The sequence below is a fragment of the Dermacentor silvarum genome, chromosome 4 (assembly GCF_013339745.2).
Source record: "Dermacentor silvarum isolate Dsil-2018 chromosome 4, BIME_Dsil_1.4, whole genome shotgun sequence".
NCBI classification, from domain to species: Eukaryota; Metazoa; Arthropoda; class Arachnida; order Ixodida; family Ixodidae; genus Dermacentor; species Dermacentor silvarum.
Window position 1 is genome coordinate 142,823,060 of NC_051157.2, and position 15,998 is coordinate 142,839,057.

The following is a 15,998-nucleotide window of genomic DNA, read 5'->3' on the forward strand; positions in this document are numbered from 1 at the left end:
AATGAGCAACTCGTTGGTTCGCAAGAAAAACGACCAGTAAAAAACAAGCTTCAAAGTGATGAGCCAATATGATGGATGATAAGGGCTGCGGGCAAACAACGGAAACAGGCTCGGCGCGGTCCGTAAGATTAGATTGCAGCTATTGCAAAGCTTATGCAGCTGCGTGAAAGAGGGTTGACGTCATTCGAAACCCTTCCAGCCTAGTAACTGCTTCGGTTCATTTTCTAGACTACCCCACTATGGGGTAGTCTAGTAGTGTATATCACACCGATCATAAAGCAGTAGTGAACATTGTTGTGAAGTAAATAATAATAAAGGCCGTGGTTAAAGTTACGTTTAGTGTGTGAAATATCAAGTGCGCCGCAGTCACCGTGAGGGTGGCGTAAAAAGCTTCGCTTTCCAACCACCTTCACAGGGTGGATTGGCGGGCAATTTTTTAACCAGGTTTCGATGGCGTAGTAGTAGTTCTGTAGTCGATAATAGAAGGAGTGCATATCATTGTCTGATGCGATGCAAGCATTATTATTTGTCTTTACATTGGTTTGTACAGCTTTATGACGAGAAATAGAACTCGCCAGAGTGTTGATGAGATGATGACCTTATAATATGGCTCGCATCCACGCTGGGGGATTGGCCAATGATTGAGCAACTGAACGTTCACACACTTCAACAAACTACAAGTAATGTGCAATTGAGCATTCAGAACGGACAAATGAACAATTTTCCCATGCAGAATAAGTTATAATAGTAATGGAAGGAAAGGTAGGAATTTAAAATCCTATTCGATTGGTTGATTAAATGTAACGGCAAACGGCATCAAAGACGTCTCGGTGGCTAAAACCAAGTACGGAGGCACCAAACATTAGTACTATTTCTGATGTTAAATTGTTCCCTAGTTTGGCAAGTGGTATTTCAAGAAGTCTTTTTCTTAGAAGTTTATACCAGGGATATGTTAAAAAATTCGGGGCAGCTCCACACTAGTGGCGCGAAGACTGGGCAAACAGCGAAGCTGGCTACCCCACCTAGCTTTATCTCGGTTCGACCAAGTTTTTGCGAGGTTAGGCTTCGAGTCTCGGCCACGTTTTGCGCAAGATCACCCCGGAATAATCAACAGCCCATGGAGCAACGAACACGCGGTAATTAAAATACGAGGGGTGATCAAAAATATTGCAACTGGCATATCAGGAAAACTGCCAGGCCTTGGAAAAAAAATTATTTTTCAACATAATCTCCCGTCACACTAATGCACTTCTCCAATTTTCCTGGAAGGCTTTTGATACCTCGCAAAACAAAACAAAAAACTTTTCTTCTTGGTTGCCAAGCCACTCCTCTGCGGCAGTGTAAAGAGAGTTTAAGTCATCAAACCTCGTTCCCGTGAGGTGGTTCTTCAAATTGGGAAATAAAAAATTGCCCGCCAATCCACCCTGTGAAGGTGGTTGGAAAGCGAAGCTTTTTACGCCACCCTCACGGTGACTGCGGCGCACTTGATATTTCACACACTAAACGTAACTTTAACCACGGCCTTTATTATTATTTACTTCACAACAATGTTGACTACTGCTTTATGATCGGTGTGATATACACTACTAGACTACCCCATAGTGGGGTAGTCTAGAAAATTAACTGAAGCAGTTACTAGGCTGGAAGGGTTTCGAATGACGTCAACCCTCTTTCACGCAGCTGCATAAGCTTTGCAACAGCTGCAATCTAATCTTACGGACCGCGCCGAGCCTGTTTCCGTTGTTTGCCCGCAGCCCTTACCATCCATCATGTTGGCTCATCACATTGAAGCTTGTTTTTGTGCTTTTTCTTGGAAAACGAGTGCTTAGTTGTACGCTGAATGCCTGAATTCAAGTAAGCTGTACTGCTATACCTGCAATTGTTAGCGGTTCGTCGGGATCGTTTTTTGCTTACAACGACGGACACCACAGAACCCTTGGCTGGTAGAGGTACAAATCTTCGCTTTAATAAAGGTCACTCGGGGCCAGGTCGGAACTGTAGGGTGGGTGGTCCACCTGTTCGAAACCACACTCTCAAATGGCAGCCTGGGCAACACGAGACCTGCGAACCGGGACGCTGTCGTGCAGGAGGGGGACACCTCTTGTCCCTAATCCTCGGCGTTTTTTCACAATGGCTTTACGCAGTTTTCGAAGAACGTTGGTATAGTATTCGCCTGTAACTGTCCGACTGCTTTCAAGATACTCAATGAGCAGGATGCCCTTTTCTTCCTCAAAAATTGTCGCCATCACTTTCCTTCCTGAGCGTTGGGTCTTGAATTTTTTCGGGGGAGGGGACCCCGAATGCCTCCACTGCATAGACTGCTGCGTTATTTCTGGGTCCGACTGATACAGCCACGTCTCATCCCCAGTCGCAACGTGGGAGACAAAATCTTCTTGGTCACTTGAATAGAGGTGCAAAAGTTCCCTTGATGAATGCACGCAGTGGTGTCGATCTTGCACTGAGAGGTTCCATGGCACCCATCGTGCGGAGACCTTCGACATACCCAAAACATTGTGGATGATAATGAAAGCACTGCCATAAGAAATGTTCAATTCTTCGGGAAATTCGGAGACCTTGATTCGGTAATTATTCATGATAAGGCTCTCTGCTGAGGTTGAATGTTCCGAATCGGTTGAAGTGGTCGGCCGCCCTGACCTTGGGTCGTCTTCCACGTACACACGGCCACTGTTAAGCTCATTGAACCACTAAGTCACTGTAGCATATGAAGGACATTAACTGGCATACACATTCGCCATCTTACTGTGGACTTTATTGGCGGAACTTCCTTCTTTTCACAAAAATTTGATAACGCTCCGGTACTCGAGCTTGAAATCGTGGGAGGACGCCATGTTTGACGGACTGATGCAGACCAAGTAACGAACTTGAAGGCTTGATATTCAGGCCTTGCTAAGCTGCAGAGATGACTTAAACAAAAGGTAGATAGAGGTCAATGACAGATATTTGGTTATAGCCACGTTGCAAAACTTTGTGATGTCCCCTCGTATCTGGAGGCTTCTGGACGCTCAAACGCTTTTGCTCGGTTTCGCGGGCTCGTAAGTCCGGATCTTCTGCTAATCACCGACGTTTCGCCGCCGCTCCGGTGGCGCGATACTTGATATCGGCCCGAAGTCGTCTTACTAGCTCTCAAGTAGCTGCGCGGCGGCTTTCGCGCAGCGCTTCCTCTTCTTCGGGAGTGAGGCTCGTCTTCGGCCGCGCCATCGTCGCGGCGATGTGCTCGGCACGGAGAGGGCGGGGCGTTTCTGTCGCCACGGCGGCGATGCCGAACTATTATCCCCTGGGTCAGCGCAGTGACGTCATGGCTTAGCTCCACCTCTGCACCACCGCGGCAACCGCTCTGCACGGCGCTGTGACGTCATGGCTCGGCAAAGCTAAGGCGAAGCGATGCGGTGCGCGCGATCACGTCACGGCTCACGCAGCTGTGGCGAGGGTTGGCGCAGTCAGCGCAGCTGGAGCGAAGCGTTGCTAGGCGACGCATGATGACGTCATCGCCAGGCGGAGTTTTTGCGGCGTACACTTGACGGACCATCCTCGAGCTTAAATAGCTTCGCATGTTCACAGGCGTATATGCCATTGCGCTTGGACCCTTTCTGCACAATCTCCAGGATCGGCCCACAGTTCTTGTTCGCACTACGCGGCCTAACCAAGAGCTTAAACAGCTCCGCTGTTAAAAGACAGTGTTCTGTGGATCCTATTTCTGGGTAGAATTGACACAGGGGCGTTATCGCCAGACCAGCCCGGTGTACAAATAAGTTTGATGGGGGGACATGGCAGTGTAATCTGGTGACCGTTACTTCTTGTTGAACACTACTGTATTCACCACAGAAATTTAGCTGCTGAAATTCCGTCCATGATGTTAGTATTTGAATTATATCTCTGCGAATTGAAAATTTTCGATATCTAATCGCTGTTGTGTGTGCCACTACTGGAAGAACTGATATTATCGAAGTATGGCATGTTGTTGGGCTAGTCGGTACAGCACTGCACGGGCCCGGGCCGACCCGAAAGCCCGGGCCGTCCGAAGCGCTTTTCGGCGGGCTCGGGCTGGGCCCAGGTTTGAAGCCACGGGCCCAGGCTGGGCTCGGGCTTGAAGCCTCGGGCCCGCGCCGGACTCAGTCTTGAAGCCATGGGCCCGGGTCGGACTCGGGCCTGCTCGTTAAAGGGCCTAAGTCGGGCCTTCGAGCACACGCGAACGTTATGTATTGCGTGATTCAATGCATTCTGTGCCCAGCTGAAGTTACAGGTGCAAAGAGTACACCGGGTTGGTATACCTGAGCACAGAAAATAGGTTAGCAGATGTAAAATAGGGTAACATTTTTAGTTTCGATTGCCCATTTTCCACAAAAACGAGCATTGTTTCTGCGTCAGGAAAACCAAATTGTACCAAAAAACCGCTCTTGAAACCACTTCTCTGTTACCGCTTTTGCGATTGCAATATTACCACTCCCGACAATATTAAATTATTTAACGCTAACTCAAGGGATTTCTCTCTCTACTTGTGCGTTTATTTTAGGCTGTACGCTCGTGAATTCACCTGTTTATATAAAGTAATACCCCGTTAACACGAAGTAGTAAAAAATGTAATAAATTACCATATCCACCGCGTAAAGCCAACATGACGCCTTTCTAATATGGCGCCGAAAACTGCCAACTTCCTCACAAAAGCGCCATGTACCAGGAGCAGTACATTAGTAGATAACTTTTGTGATATTAGGTGCGACCAAGCAACCGACCCGTCGGTCGGGCAACGGCGGACCTCGCACATATAAAGCGCAAATGCAGATGCATGTTTACGCCGTGTTGGAAACCGAGTCACGCTAAAAATATCGCGAAGGTGCTCGGTTCCCAAGAGTTTTCCACCGAGGATAACCTCCACAGAGCGTCGTTCTGACCAGTCACAAAGCGCGAAAACGAACTGCACCGGTTAAACCATCGCTACAATATCACGGCCCTCTTTGCGCTCGTCAACGGTCTTAGCGACGCACCTCCAGCTTAATCAATGGGATCAGCCGGCCGAGAACTGTAGATGAAGGTGAAGTAGAATCAAGCAAAAGGCATTGGGACAAAATTGCAGGCCTGGGGTGCTATGCAGGATGCGCCGAGTTTGGCGAAACTCGGGATCTTCACGAGCTCTGGCGACGCACCAAGATGAAAGAACTAATGGTAACTAGACAAAGTTTCATTGTCCACCTCCAGTTTCATTCGTTTATCTAGATACACTCTGGGTGGCTATCATCCCTTGGGCGTTGCCATATCGGCGGTCGACAAACTGTGGCTCATGTGACTATATGGTTAGTGCATGGTCGTGCCTTCTTTCACTTGTTTGTCGTTCGACTGATTGCCTTACAAGCACAAGCAAGTTATAAAATAAATGCATTTAGTACAATAATATTAGTCGCATTAACGTGGGTTATAAGCAATTTAATGTTTACATTATGTGTACTGAATGTGTAATAGTTTAATACGTTTCGCGTCATAAGACGAGGGGACGTTCGCTCTTCTCTTTTTTCCCCTGGATTCGATTGGCGCGGCTCGCTACGTGCTTGCGCTAGCATTTGCGAGCACTGATAGGTGGGCGCTTGGTTTTATCATTGGGCTTTCAACAGCTCGCTCGTGGCTCCTTCTGATGGAGAAAGAAAAATATGGGAGGGAGCATTACGTCACGTAGCTAGCCTTGGAAAGCGAACGCTTCGTGTAGCCAGCAGTGGTGGCCCAACACGTGACCTTTTGCGTCGCGATCACGGAGAATCGAGATCTGCCGAAACGTTTGGTTAACGCTAGTTTTTATTCGGTGCGCGCTCGGCCGGCGGCTGCTCACATTTAGGAAGGGAAAAGATTTTTCCGTGCTTTGTTTTTTTCCTTCTTTTGTTTGTGTTTACTTTAAGAGTTTGAAATGGGTGTTGAAAAAAAATCAACCGGGAGTACTAAAACCTACCGCGCGCTCTGACGTTTATTCCGTGCTGTGACGATTTCATACGTGTTGGGCCACCACAGTCGGCGACAACCAAGTTGCGGTATGCTCCCTCCTATATTTTCCTTCCTCTATGCTCCTTCTCTTTGCTCTGGATTGAATTGGTGCGGCTCGCTACGTGCTTGCGCTCCCATTTCCGAGCACGGATTGGTGTGCGCCTGGTTTTCACACTGGTCTTTCACCAGATCGCTCGTTGCTCGCGCTGGCGCGCGCATCGAGGCACCCCAGCTGCTAGAAAAAGTGAGCGTCGACTAGCGCAGAAGTGCTTTGCCGCGCACTTACCGTGTAAGCGCTCAGGAATGCCGGAAGGCACTCATACAAGGGTCAGGAAACTACGCTTTATTTTCTTTTATTTTGCGATGCACCTCCATCCTGGCAAGCGCCGAGCAATGGCTTCTAATAACCCCAGGAAAGAGTCTTTATATTGGGTAACCCGAGCGATCCGTGGATTCTAACAAACGCCCGAAAGCGTCTTTGCAGCACATGTGGCTGTTGATTATCACCACATCCATCCCAGCTGGGACTTCAGCATCGGTGCAGTTACCCTGTGCCCACCGCTGACGAGGTGGCGCTTCACTTTTTGACAATAACTTTCTATTTTTTGCGTGTGAACGCCCGTGATGAGGTCCACAATGTTCACGCTGTGGTTGACTGTCTCCCAACGCAGATTGAGGCATAGCCCCGTTAGCATCCACTAAATTTTGGATACAGTGGTATGCGGCCAATTCTTCACTATGAATAACGGTCCCCGGTTGAGCATTGGCTGTAATAATGGCTGCAATAATCGTCGGTCGACCTTGAAAAGTCGCAGAAACCCTATGGTCACGCAGACCACGCCGAAGACCCATGGGCTACCATCTTTAACACCTCCGTAATTTCGGCAGCTCGGCGGAACGTTGTCGCCCGTCATTAGGCGGCCTCAATTGTACTTTTGCTCGCCGCGAAGAAGGCACTCGTAAATTTGCGCTATCATCCCTGGGCTACCGAGTGGAGGTCGTGCCAGCAGCTCGTCCCTCGCGACCTCATGGAGGTGGTTCCTCCAGTCGGCGATGGCGTGCTCGGATAGAAGCAACAAGTCGCCGGTCATCAACTTCAACAGCCATATGTTTACGCTTTTACTCACGCACTAAGACGGTCCGTGTTGGCCAAGTAACTTCCTTCGCTTCTCTGCCCGTGCAGTGCAGCGGTACCGCGTAACTGCGAAAACTGCTTTCGGGACCTGTTGAGCCGGAACATAGCCCGGCGTCCTTTCTGAGTCTTACTATATAATGTGACCACTTTGCCTGCGCAGGTTGGTTGGTCCGGGTTGAACCCCAGGTGCTCGCAGGTGCCCCAGTACTCCGATGACGACGCCGGACCTGGCCTGGCGCTGGGACGGGGTGAACGAGCAGCGCTTGAAACAGGAGAGAGCCGAAGCGATCGCACGAACTTTTCCTCCGCAGCCTAGTCATACAATTCTGTGCTCGGAAAGCAAAACATGCCCACCACGCTGTCTCTGTAGACGAGGACCTTTGCCTAACTCGACACACAGCCAGCGCACTGACGTTTTGGAAAGGCAAAAATGACGCTGAAACTCTACGTCGGTCATGTAGGTGAACGGGTCCAGACGGTCATATTGACGCTTACTGCCGCTGGATGCGATGACACAGGCTGCTGCTGCCGCCGCCATGTTCACGAGTTCAACTCGAGGGGGGTTTCGCGATGTACGAGTTTGGCACGAGTTCGCTTGTCAATCAAAACCATAGGTCACGCCCCGCGCGAGGCATGTAACTCTTGTGCGCGCCCACCACGGTTGGGCCACGCCCAACTTATTTTTCGGCAACAGCGACGTGGTGCAGTACTGAGAGGCATTAACAATCTTGACCGGCGAAATACAACACGCACAACGCACTGTCATCGGTGATTTACTGAGCATGACTATAAAAAAAGCGTTGAATTTCACCGCCGTATGCATATAGCTTCTTGGGCTGTGATGGCCCCACGGTCATATTGACGCTTACTGCCTGAATTGTGGCGACGTAGCGCACAGCCAATAATTATCGGCACGTCACTGTAGTTGCTTACAAGGCATCGATGCGCCGTGGAGGACGACGATCCTTCTTCTTTTCTGGGGTTTTACGTACTAAAACCAATTCTGATTTTGTGGCACGCCGTAGTGGAGGGCCCCGGATTAATTTTGACCACCTATTGTTATTTAACGTGCACTACAACGCAAGCATATGGGCGTTTTTGCATTTTGCCTCCATCGAAATGCGGCCGCCGCGGCCGGGATGCGATCCCGCGATCTCGTGCTCAGCAGCGGTACGCCTTAGTTGACTAAGCCACTGCGGCGGGTGGACGACGATCCTGAGCAGTGCGCAGTGTTTTCCAACGACAACGTATCTAGCTGTCATTTGAGATGGCTGTCTGTCATCAGTGATGTATCGGAGCCGCAGTGTCGCAAACACGGTCAGCGGTCATCGCCAACATACCCAGTGCGATGGCATTTCTTCATCACAAGCATGGCACACTCAACAATTGCAACACCTTCCTGCGTTCGAAGTCTAATTTCCTAAAAAGGAGCCATCACCAACCAAAATTAAATTGATGCGCTGTCGCTACGATATCCATCTGCGATCTCTGTTAGCTCAGCAGCAGAGGTAATCGGAAAGCACATTGGAGTGAACAACACTCAAATTCTGCGTACATGCGCACAGAGGCACCTTCACTGGGCAAGCGGTGACAAGCGATGAATTGTGTCGCTGGGCAACACGCTCTTCTTCGGAATGCATCACGAAGGTTTTGCGCACGCAGATAAACTGGTACATTTTTACTGTGTTGCGTCACTACGGATCCTAGAATACCGCACAGCAATATTGCAGCGACAGCCGTTGCTGCAGTCTCTATGGCTAGAGTGTCGTTTCAGTTGGTAAAGCGGCGGCCTTAATAGCTGCCTCAGTGAAAGTGCCTGCGTTGAACAGCCATGCCACAGCGCTGCGTTGCCATTCCCCTAATAGACAGGGAATGGACAGATCATTGCCATGACTGAATTTATCGAAAATAGCACTGCAGCGCCCCTGGCGACTGCTCACCGTATGAACTCCCTCGTGCCACGGCCGGACTCAACTCTCCTCTCCTCCGCGCTCCGTTCGGCGTGCGGAGTCGGGTCCGGCCGTGCTCGTGCGTCCGACCCTTGAGAATGTATCCGCTTCTAAGCTTTCGCCTCACTGTCGCCACTCGCGGCAAAAAAGTGCAAAATTTAATAATTCACTCGATGTCCGTTTGTCATCACAAATTTATAGCATTAAAAAACGATACTTTAGGAATTAAAATTTTTGTTATTTTATTTGTTGTTTTCAAAGTATTCGATTGAGGGAAAGTGTAGGTGCAAAAATGCATAGCATGTGCCCTGTTTGCATTCGACGGACTATAGAAAGATGATGCTCGAAAGAGAAGGCACGCCCTTGACGCGCCCGAGAAAGGCGGAGCAAGCGGCTCACGGCAAGTGTGCAAGACAGCGGGACAGTGATGGAAAAAAAATGTCACAGTTTCGCCCTAAGGGCGAAGCAATTAATGCGATAGCAACACAGCAATGTCATACGAAGTAAGGTGAGCGGCTTTGGTAGCAATATGAATTGCAGTAAACATGAGCTGATTAAGTAAGCAGGTGTGCTGCGGCGTAAGTAGACCGACATGAAGAGAGACTCGATGACCACGAGAAGGCGCGTGTGAAACGGTGGTGTTGATGAGAAGCGCTTCCCGTGGGCAGCGCGTGCGAAGGGACACACCTGTAGTGCTGCACTGCCGATCCGGGCAGCATTGTATGTCTAGCGTGCGTTGGAAAATGTGACCCGACTATTACTAACTGAATTAACAAGCGTGGTGTGAGCGCGCACAAACAAACATGAATAGGTCACACTGAATGACTGCAGACAACGACTGTCAAAACGCTGGAAGCGAGCCCATACGCCGCAGCGGGCGAAGGTACGTGCGGTCTATCGCTTCAACGGAAACTGAGCGGCGAATGCACGGCGCATAAAGGTCAGAGCCGTGTGGAGATAACAGGCGAGCGACGAGCGCGGTTGTTGGCAGAGTAGAAGTGCGCCCCCCCCCCCCCCCCCCGCGTTCCCTCCGGCGCTGGCTTCCCGCTTCCGTGCTTGCGCGTGGGCGATTGAGTGCGTTCGCTCTCCGTGATAGCGCGCGTCCCGGCACGCTTCCGCTCGGGCATACGGCGCGCGGCGAAGATTTTATCTATAGGGAACCTCACGGCGACGACGACGGTGACGGCGACGGCAGAAATCCGGTTGAAGTGTCCATATAATTGCTATCGCAATAAAATGACGTACGGCTAACGGCCAAAGATTAGCATATAGAATGACTAACTAAAACGGTTCTCAGCGCTCGAGGTCCGACCGCAATAAATGACCCCGTACCAATTACTCCGCATTCTGTTACGCGAGCAAGGCGGAAACTTGAATGGAATGTTGCGCTGCAGTTTACTGTCTTTTTTTATCTATGACAATGCTTCCCCTATATCTGAGTGCAAGGCGCCGGATGGGGCAGATATGCTTTACTTTTCTTTGAAGCGGCAAGCAGTAAGGTTACATATGGTTCTTCGTATGCGTTTCGCAAGACCTTCTGGTGGAAAACTATATGCGCAACAATACACACGAGAGATACATGCTGCTTGAAGAACGAGAAAAAAAAATCACTGCCCAAGCACTCCGTACAGATGGTTAACCAGCGACACTGAAACGTGTGGCCCCGGTGTTTAGCAGTGTGTTAATACCGACGCTGTATTGAAGCGTTTCTCGATTATTGGTTACATTATTATTATTATTATTATTATTATTATTATTATTATTATTATTATTATTATGTGGTTTGTAGACATATAACACAAGGACACGAAGGAAATAGGGAGGGAGCAAGCTGACAACTGCCACCGAGAGGGACACAACGCCTGCCTACTCTTTCAGGAGGAGGGAACAGAGAAAATGGAAACATGAGGAAAGAGGAAATGAAGAAATGGCGGAGACACAGACAGAACAAAATAAAATACAAATAATGTCTATAAACGGGACGCCAAATCAGTGTCCTTCAGGAAATTAGCAGAGCTCGATGAGCCTGGTCACGTCGGGAAGCGCCCTCGGAAATAGGCTGTAGTGTTTAGGACTGTTCGGCGCTTTCGCTAGTGCGCAGTGATGCGGAAGAAAGACAGAGAGTCGTGTGAGAGCATTTATCAAAATCGAAAGGAATCTTAAAAATATGTATATATAGAGAGTTGATAATCTGCGTAACGGCAGTCAGTATGTCCACACACACACGAGGATAAACGGGCCGAGACAGTCCCGTGTTGCGAGGCTCACGGTTCTGTTGTCACGGCACTGCCGGTTCACCCGTGCTCGAGCCGACTGCGACGACGACACGTTCAGGCCGGTCCAGCACGGTTCTTTGGCTCGGCACGCTCAGGAGCAGCAGCGGCAGCAGCCAAGGAACGCCGTCTCCAGCAGCATGGCCTCGGTGTCCGGCTCGTACGCGCCTCTCGCGACCGACGTGCTACAGTCGCACGTCCAGCACGGCCTCGGTGCCCAGCTCGTACGCCGCTCGCAATCCACGTGCGGCGGTCGCACGTGAGGACCGCGTCTAGCACAGCAACATCTGTGCCAGACGAACGCTTCTCGGCACAGCTCAGGTGCGGCAGCTCAGGGACTGGCGGAACTCGGATCAGCCAGCGTCTCGAGCACTGGCAGCAGTAACCCTGGTTACTCGGACGCCCTCGTCCAGTAGGAGCGCGGGAACGCGGAGTGATCGGACGCGAGGCGCATCGGCTCCGTCGATTTTCGGCTGGAACCGCGGAAATATATGCGTAACCCCTACGAAACCTGCACGGCTGCATCCGGGAAGTCAGCAGGATCCTGGGGAGGCCGATCTTACCCAGGTACGCCCAATTCTCGGCCATTTTCTCGGCCAACTTTTCGCATCACCACGTAGCGGCCGAGCTGGACCTAACGGCTCCGGCTCCCCCGCCGCTGGCTGCGGAGACGCCCGCCGGCCAACCTCTCAACATGGTGCAGCTTGAACAACGCGGCTACGATCCCACGACTCTGTCGTGGTCGTCTATCCCTGCAAACCAACCAGAAGATGGCCCACCCAACATTTCGTCGGAGCAAGCCGTCATTTTTTAAGTTGTCGAGAGCCGGCGTCGCCGCCGGCAGAACGCATGAGGAGCAGCCACGTCCAAGACTCCTCTCAACATTCAGCCAGGGAGACGCTCGCGCTCCGTCGTCGTCTTCTAAAGCTCTATAGAAGACTTCTTCACCAGTTTCCAAGTGGACGCCAAAGCCAACGGTCAGGATGAATCCCGACGACTACGTGATCGTGCTCAAGCCGCGCACTACGCTCGCCCTCAAGACAACCTTTCAGCAAGGTGAGCTGGGCGCTGCCATTTCCCAACTCATCGGTAGGCAGCACATGAACGCCATCACAATTTCTCCCAATTGGGAACAAAACATCATCGTCTGTGGCACGCAGAATCCCGAGGTAGTTCAGAAGCTGCTAACGGATTTTCAACTTAACATCAGCAAAGGACCGCTCCCGCTTCACGGGACACCTCAAGCTCACCGGTGACGTATGTCGTGGAGTGATTTCTGTGCATAACCTCGAAACCAGTGAGTCCCTGAAACATAGTGTGCAGTGGCGCGGTGGTGAACTAGTACACGTGCGCAAGCTGGGAAACTCCAATGTGGCTGTGCTGACTTCGAGGGACGAAACGTTCCACGTTACGTCCACTACAACGCAGAACTGACTCACGTCAGGGAGTACAAGAAGACAGTGCCAGCGTGCTACCGTTGCGGCACACTGGGGCACCGGGCGGACAACTGTCCCAACCCGGTCAACGAAAGATGTGGCCTCTGTGGCCAAAACGTGGGGGCTGGTACTGAGGGGATGGCCCCCCACGAATGCAATCCAATGTGCATAGTCTGCGAGGGCCCGCACCTCACCGGCTCCCGCGAATGCACCGGAAAATTCATCAGGCTTCAGCAGCCAGGGCCCAGGACATCGGGGTCCCCCCGCAACATCGAGGCGCCAGCCAGCTGGCAAGGCGCCAATAACGCCACCCAAGGGAGCCAATCCCGGCGCGACACTGGAGAGTCACGCCACCGGGCGGCAGCAAGTCAACCAGGAGACGCCAAGCCGCGGCGTGACGTCACCCCCTGACAAGACAGCAGCAGCAACGCCACTACCTGGAGAGGCGGAGTTGCCATAAACTTTAAGTTGCCAGCTCTCAGCGCTCCATCTGGCGGCGCCGCCCGCAACCAACCTAAGGTAGGCAGCTGGGCAAGGGTCGCCTCCTCTCCTCCCCCTCACCCCTCCTCCCCCACCAGCACCGCCGAGACGCAGAAACTCAGGCGCGAGCTCGCCCTCTTGCGAGCTCAAAATGGAAAACTAGCCAGCGAGCTAAACTCGCTCAGAACCCAATTCGGTACTCCGCTCTCCTCAAGCGTTGAGGAAGAAAACATAACAGACAGGGAGCTTCCTACTCCTATAGAGTCGCGTCGCGGCCCTGGAGACCCAGGTGACCGCGATTGAAACACAATTGGCTGACCTCCCCAAAATTATCCTCGACACCATCGCGCGTCAGATGGACAGTGTTATCACACAGGTGACGCAAGCCGTAACTCGCATTATCCAAAAAGGGATACAAAACAATCCGCGCGTCCTTAAGCGCGTAGGGCCCATCAGGGATGATAACCGCCCCTCAAAATTTAACAGGGTCATTCCCGATGAGTCTGACTTTTAGGAAGACTCCTGCACGTCTGCGCCGGGCACTAGCGGACTAGGCAGTGTTAACGTAACCCCACCCTCCGTCTCCGACATTGGCCCCCAACCCTAAGTCGCTAGCCAGAGCAACTCAGCCGCTTACACTAACACAGTGGAACTGCAGGGGTCTCAAGGACCGCAAGAAGCGGGCTCATCTCCGCCTCTACCTTGAGACCCTTGAGTTCCTCGTCGCCGTGGTTGCCCTTCAGGAACCCGGCGCCGGCGTGAAACTCACCAACTACACTACATTTCAACACAACCCGCAGACATTTATACTTGTTCACAAGCAATATACTGCGCAGGAGGTCACACTCCCCACAACACCGCCTTTCTCGTACACGATGGTGTCGGTGCTGCCTCTAAAGCGGTCTGACCCACCTGTACACATTCTGAACATTTACTGCCCCCCAAAACTAAGGAGCGTTACGTTCAGCGAAATTTTCACGCAAGCCATGCAGGTAGCGGGAAGGGATCCCCTCCTGATCGTCGGCGATTTCAACGCCCCGAGCAGGCTCTGGGGGTACCCCCGGGAGGACAGGCGTGGGAGGAAGCTTGTGGAACTTCTTTCCACACTTGGACTCACCCTCCACACTGACCCCGCCAACCCAACACGTGTAGGCAATTCAATTCAACGAGACACTTGCCCGGACCTCACAATTACACGCAACATACGCCATGCCGACTGGCTGAATACAGAGGACACTCTTGGTAGTGATCACTGTATAATCAACACAATAATCTACATGCGTCCCCTAAAACGCTCACTAACACAAGCTCGTGTGCCGGACTGGACGACTTTCCGCACCTCTCTACCTATCGTAGACCCCCTCCAGTCGGGCTACGATGCCTGGTCCAAAGCGCTCACGTCGACACTCAGACAACACGAAAAGCAGATACAGCTCACAGACACACAATTGGACGTGGACAATCACCTCCTTCATCTTTGGGAGGCCCGCCGCAGCCTCACCAAACGATGGAGGAAACAGAAACATAACAGACGCCTCAAGAAGCGCATCCTCGAACTCACACAGCAGGCCGCGGAATATGCCGCTCAGCTAGCCGACACTAACTGGGTGGACCGGTGCAACGCGGCTGCGCGCCAGATGTCTGGCCGCAACACAGTGGCGCCTGTTCCACGCTCTCATCGATCCAACACAAACACGCACGGAAACCCAACGCCACTTACATAGGGTCATGCATAACTTTACAGGAACTGACAGCACAGCTAGCGCATACGCTCAGGAATCGATACCTGTGCACCACAAAGGACCCCCGGACAACCGCGTACTCGTATGCAGGCAAAGAGAACACGGAGCTTGACACCCCGTTCCAGCTACATGACCTCCGGGCGGCCTTAAGCAAGATGAAGCGTGGCACTGCACCCGGGCGCGACAAGGTTACGGTCAAACTCTTGGCTAACCTTCCCGACAAAGCCTACGCCGCGGTCCTCAAATACATCAATAACATTTGGGACGGTGAGACTCCTCTCCCTCTCGACTGGAAGTCGGCTCTCGTGACCTTCATCCCGAAGCCCGGCAAACCTATTGATGTGGAGAACCTTCGCCCCATCTCCCTCACGTCTTGTGTCGGCAAGTTGATGGAGTCGATGGTGCGAGACAGACTATCCGACTTTCTCGAAACACAGCACATTTTCGCGGACACCATGTTCGGTTTCCGCCCTCAAAAGTCAGCACAGGATATACTTCTGCAGCTCCACCATGACGTCTTAGATCCTGTCGAATGTCCCCACAATGACAAGGTGGTCCTGGCCTTGGATCTTAAAGGCGCATTCGACAACGTCAAGCACGAAGTAATCCTAGACCACCTCAGTTACACCAACTGTGGCCACAAAACATTCAATTACATAAGACAATTTCTTACAGAACGCCAAGCCTACATACGCATACAAGATGCGGAACACGGACCATACATAATCGGCTCGAGGGGAACACCTCAAGGCGCAGTCCTGTCTCCCTCCTCTTCAATTTAGCCATGCTTCATCTTCCCTCCAAATTGGCTTCTATGTCTGGTATTCATCACGCTCTTTACGCGGATGATATCACAATCTGGGCCACGCAAGGTAACCTGGGCCACATGGAGTCCTGCCTGCAAGCAGCAGCAACCGTAGTCGACGACTACACAACCTACTGCGGACTCCAGTGCGCCCTTGCTAAATCTGAATTTGTGCACCTACGTCCCTCCCCTC